At 37.1% G+C, this 5,827-nt stretch overlaps 1 protein-coding gene across 1 annotated transcript in view; it reads right to left on the bottom strand.

The window, feature by feature from the left end:
- SCAPER (S-phase cyclin A associated protein in the ER) overlaps window positions 1-4,510 on the bottom strand; it is a 607,935-nt gene extending 603,425 nt beyond the window's left edge. Inside the window, exon 1 of the mRNA XM_042782062.1 lies at window positions 4,319-4,510. The gene's annotated coding sequence lies outside the window, so the exon portion shown is untranslated. The remainder of the gene's footprint in view (window positions 1-4,318) is intronic.
- Between the last annotated feature and the right edge of the window lie 1,317 nt (window positions 4,511-5,827).

Raw genomic sequence — 5,827 nt, forward strand, 5'->3', positions numbered from 1 at the left:
TAAACTGTGGTCAATGTCATGAGACAAAGTATATGTGAACTGCTGTATGGAAAGTGAATTTGCTCTGTAAATCTTCACCCAAATCACAATAAAATAAATAAATAAAAATAGATAAATAAATAAAATATCTCAGTATCTAACAGATCAAGTGGTTAAAACTAGTATTTAGAGAATCCAAATAATTTTAAAAACAAAAACATATTACTTTTTATCTACAGAGAACCAAGCTTACCCACCCTCACTAGTTCAAGCAATTTGCAAACACTCACTTCTCCCTTTTCTCCCTATCTTTCAAAGTCTTTCTATGGTCATTTCTTTCCTCATTGAGCTTAGATTCCATGTTCCATTACCCAACTACTCTCTTACCCTATTCAACTCTTTTATTCCACTGAAATTCCAGTATATCTGCCTAAAAAATACCAACCCAATGTTGGTATTTTTAATCTACCCAAGGTTAATCTACCCAATGTCTTTGTACATCTTTGGCATATGACTGGCTACTATCTATCACGGTGGGAAAGAGGGGATTGTGAAGACTGGTGTCACTGCAAAAGTATATGCCATCTCATAGCTTCACACAACCTTTCAACACCTATTTACTAAGCATGTACTATGTTCCAATGCCAGTACCAGGCACTGAAAACTGGAGGGGTAAAGTCTGGTTTCTGCTTTCATAGAGCTTAGTGTTTAGCAAAGAATATGGCTATTAAACAATTAAATATAAAATTATTTAATTTCAATTATGATAACTGTTTCTAAGGAGAAGTGCATATTATCAAAGTATACTATAGAAGACGTTGACCTAGTCTGAACCATCATGATAGGCTCCTCTTCCTAAAGAAAGAAAGATCCACAAACTTCACAAGCAATTTTTCCAGGCCTTATCTCAAACTTTTTTAAGAACAAGTTGAAAGAATGGCCACCACTTCATTAACTGTAGACCAGCTGCTGTGGAGTCAATTCCAACTCATGGCAACCCTGTGTGTTTCAGAGTAGAATTGTACTCCACAGGGTTTTTGTGATCTTTCAGAAGTAGATCACCAGACCTTTCTTCCAAGGCATCTCTGGGAAATTTCAAACTGCCAACTTAACCATCTGTGCCACTTAGGGATTCCTTCATTAATTGTATACGCCCTAAAAGACAGTCTCCCCCAGCCTACCCTCTAGCCCACTCTGTGAGGGGGCAGGGGAAATTACAGGTGAAGGTTATAGCTTGCTAGAATGTCACTTCCTAACAAGGGATGCAGTGAAGTAGCTGATGTCATAACTGGTACTTCTTCAATCTCAAAAAATGAGGAATCTAGCCTCCTTTGATCACAGAGGTGGGCTCTAATGCAGGTGCCACCAATTGCATTTTACAGATGAAGCATAGAGCTAACCCCCCCTCTCCTCAGAAAAAACCCAAGCCATCAAATCAATTTTGACTCATAGCAATCCTATAGGACAGAGCAGAACTGCCCTATAGAGTTTCCAAGGCTGTAATTCTGTATGAAAGCAGACACCCTCATCTTTCTCCTGCAGCACGGCTAGTGGGTTTGAACCACCAACCTTTCAGTTAGCAGTCAAATGCTTTAATCACTGTGCCAGCAGAGCTCTTTCACAGAACTAAACTTAACTAAGGCTAAAACACAAAAAGCACAAATCATGATAAATAGTGTCAGTACATTCATAAAACAAGGGTTGAATCTACCTGCAAAATGAGGAAAATTCTCTGTGTTGTGTATCTTTCAAAAGTAGTAGCCAAATGAGAGAATGGATGGAAGTACTTTGATGATGAGAACAGAGAAAATCAAAAAGAAAAGGAGCTCTAATTATGTGCCCAGAATGGGCTCAGACCAAATGTTAAACTGTATCTTCCTACATCTCCATCTGTGAGTGCTGGATGGGATAACGGTAGAGCTGACTATGAACATAAATTTTAAGCTATGAGATTTTACTCTGCAGCATAAGTCTTTGTGCTCAAAGACTTACGGCACCATACAAAGAAAGAGAACACAGCTCTTCTCTTCTCACTCTGTCAGAATATTCTCCATCTTTCTAATTAAAACTACACAACCAATTTCTACTCCTACTAAACGTTCACAAAGCTTTGGATGAATGAGTGACAGAGCCAGAAATAAAAGCTACACTGTGTTATGGCCAATTCTGACTTGCTGGAGATGCAGTAGTAGAAACAGGTGTAATCATTTCTTCTCATCACAAAAAGATGTGATTGCAATTGGGCAGTCTCACTTCTTTAAAATACACATTTTACAAATAAATTTGATTTCTTCAGTCAATTTTTTTTCCTTTTAACCACAAAATCAACGAGTCTGAAAGGTTGCCCGCAATGTTTTCTTGCATATTCATTTTATAGAAAAAACTATAACCCAAATTACATCCAGTAGTATTTTCCACCACAACATGCTCATCATTATACTCTAAGAATATCATTTTGCTTATAACATAACAAGTTTTCACATGCTGATAGTAACAATATTAATTGTGACAACCAAACCATGAATTTGGATGATTTCGATTACTCCTTATTCTGAAAACTGCTTCTGCTGAATCATATTTTCAAGCCAGTCTAAACCTAATTTGGCTGGTTCCAATTTAAGAGAGAACCCAACTGCTGTCTCAATAAGTAACACTTCTTTGGCCCTTTATGTATTTCAAAAGGTAAATAATGATTTCCAGAGTTTTGAACCATGTTGATTATAGAAATGAAAGTTACCTCTTTAATATTTCTATGAAGATGTATCACTCTGGTCAGTCTAAAAATAATTTTATTCAGTATAAAGTAACACAGTGTATAATTTGTATTTACTAAAAGGCTAGACCTTTCAGTGAATTTTCAGAGACAGACTATGCTGGGTCTGTTTAATATCCTATTACAAACACAAGGTTATCTAAAATTAGAAAACACACCTTACAATGACATCGCAATCCCACCCAGGATTGTTTATGGTTGGCCATCAGTCTCACTTTTCCCTGACCAGAGTGAATTAGGAGAGTGAAAACTATCTCTATGGAAAGGAGTAATGTCCAATTAAAGACATTAAACATGAAACCAAAGAATGTGAAAATCTCACTAGTGCCACCTATAGGACCAACGGAGAATGCAGATAAAAGAGGTTTAAAAAAGACATATGTGTGTATACATCCACAGGAACCCTCGTGGTACAGTGGTTGAAGTGCTTGGCTGCTAACTGAAAACAGTTCAAACCCGCCAGCCACTCTGCAGAAGAAAGATATAGCAGTCTGCTACCATAAAGATTTATGTGCTGGCAAAGAATGCTGAAAGTACCGTGGACTGCTAAAAGAACTAACAGATCTGTCCTGGAGGAAGTGCAGCCAGAATGCTCCTTGGAAGCAAGAATGGCCAGACTTCGTCTCACCTATTTTGGTCATGTTGTAAGAAGGGACCATTCCTGGAGAAGGATGTCATGCTTGGTAGGGTGGAGGGTCAACGAAAGAGGGGGAGGCCTTCAACGAGATGGATTGATACGGTGGCTGCAATGATGGGCTCAAGTATAGCAGGGATTGTGGGGCTGGCGCGGGATCGGGCAGTGTTTCGTTCTGCTGTGCATGGGGTCGCTATGAGTCGGAAACGACTCAACGGCACTTAACAACAACACCACCACCATAAAGATTTACATCCTTGGAAACCCTATGGGGCAGTTCAATTCTGACTTGATGGCAATAGGTTTGTGTGTGTTTTTGTTATATATACACTTATACCTATGGCTAGACTTTGCTTCTCATACTTTGGTCATGTTGTCAGAAGGAACCACCAGTTCCTGGAGAAGAATATCATGTTTGGCAAAATAGTCAGTGAAAAAGGGAAGACCCTCAACAAGATGGACTTACACAGTGGCTGTGATGAAGGGCTTAAGCATGGCAACAACTTTGAGGATGGCACAGGACTGGGCAGTGTTTTCCTCTGTTGCACTTAGGGTCACTAAGAGTCGGAATCAACTTGATAGCTCAGAACAACGACAATATACTTACACTTACACATTCTTTCGATTCCTTGCCCAGGGCTATGTTCCAATATAACTTTCCAAAACTAAATTTTTCACTGAATATAAATAAAGTACATAATTAGGTAATGCCAAAATAAAAATAAATAAATAAAATAAAGGGGAGGACTCTTCAAATCAACAAGAATCTGAAGCATAATGCTGATTTCAAAAGAACAATTTCTAACATGAGGTAATAAAACAAAAAAGCATAGAGAATTTATTAACACTAGAAAAAGGTAAGTAGTTTAAGTGTAGCAAAAGTTGCAAATTTTGATGTAACAGGGATTACAAAGCCACAAAGCAAATCTTACCTTACATTCTACCACACTCTGATCTGATTCACAGGTTACATAGATTTCATCTACTGCCCGGCGAAGATTGTCAAAAAGAAATGCCCAATATCGAGCTCTAAGATCAATTTTCCGAGGGTGTCTTGTTTTTGTGGGACTTTTATCAAAGTGTTTATCTCCAGTTGTAGATGAAGTTATTTTACAGTCTACTGCAGTGTTCTGGTGAAATAACATAAAACATGAAAAAATATAAATAAAAAGACCTCCAGGGATTGGATTTCTGTATAAAGTACATTTTTTTCAACATAAATACTTTCAAACAAGACATTCTTCTTTTCAGCTTATATCGTATCACACTGAGTTCATCAAAACAAAACTTCTCACCTTAAACAAAGAGGTGGGTTCATAAGGTCAATTTTCAGTTCAGGCACATCTTACTGAAAATAAGGGTAACTTCAGTAGTGGAGAGATTCTTAGATTAAAAGGAGGACTAAAGTCACTCCTGCTTTATTGGAACATGTAGGTCACATTTACATACATTCACAAATAATAAATAGCAATTCCAACATTTTTAAATTGTTTACATATATTCTTTTCATTTAGAAAGTTCATATATCATAGTTATATTAGGTAACTTGATGTTATCTTAAATCTTTTTTCCACTAAAAGTAAAAATTAGTATGTGGATTGGAAGCAATTTAGTAGAAAAGAACACTGAAAGGAAAAAAAAACAAACATACATCAGCTACAAAACAGACTCACCAAATAAGATAACATGATCCATTCCTTCTTCAGTTGGTCATGTTGACTTTGAAAATAAAAAATTATATTCTATACCTTTATAGGCTATACCACAGAATCATCCCAGCAAAAATGAGAGTATGCAATTTATTGATATAAAGACCTAAATTCAAAATACAAACCTGATGCTTCTCACTAGAAGCACAAAGGAGTTGCTTATCTTAAAATGAAAGGGGGAAAAAAGAAAAATGCTACCCTATTACTGTAGTTAGAGTGACAAATAATTCCAAGTTTGTCTGGGGTTTTGTCATTGTTGCTTGTTGGTTGTTTTTTTCTTTTTAATGGAAGAGCCCCAAAGTGAAAAATATGTAAAACAGAGGCTAATACCTTCACTGTTAAGGAACTCTGGTGGCACAGTGGTTAAAATATTCTGTTGCTAACCTAAAGGTCAGCAGTTCAAAGCCACCAGCCACTCCATGGGAGAAAGATGAGACAGTCTGCTTCCATAAAGATTTACAGCTTTGTTAACTCTATGGGGGAGTTCTACTCAGTGCTGTAGGGTCACTATTAGTCGGAATTGACTCGATGGCAGTGGGTAAATTACCTTCACTGTTTTTAGGCCTCGGTTTTCAATATAACACTGATTTCCATATTTCATAAATTTTTTCTAGTTAGTCCATGTTCTGGTTATCTGGTGCCACTCTGACAAGAATATACCACAAATGGGATGGCCTTAACAAACAGGAGTTTATTCCCTTACAGTTTGGAGGCTTTAAGTCCAAGTTCAAA

The sequence above is a fragment of the Orycteropus afer genome, unplaced genomic scaffold (assembly GCF_000298275.1).
Source record: "Orycteropus afer afer isolate SDZICR_OR568_19922 unplaced genomic scaffold, OryAfe1.0 scaffold00233, whole genome shotgun sequence".
In the NCBI taxonomy this organism is placed as follows: Eukaryota; Metazoa; Chordata; class Mammalia; order Tubulidentata; family Orycteropodidae; genus Orycteropus; species Orycteropus afer.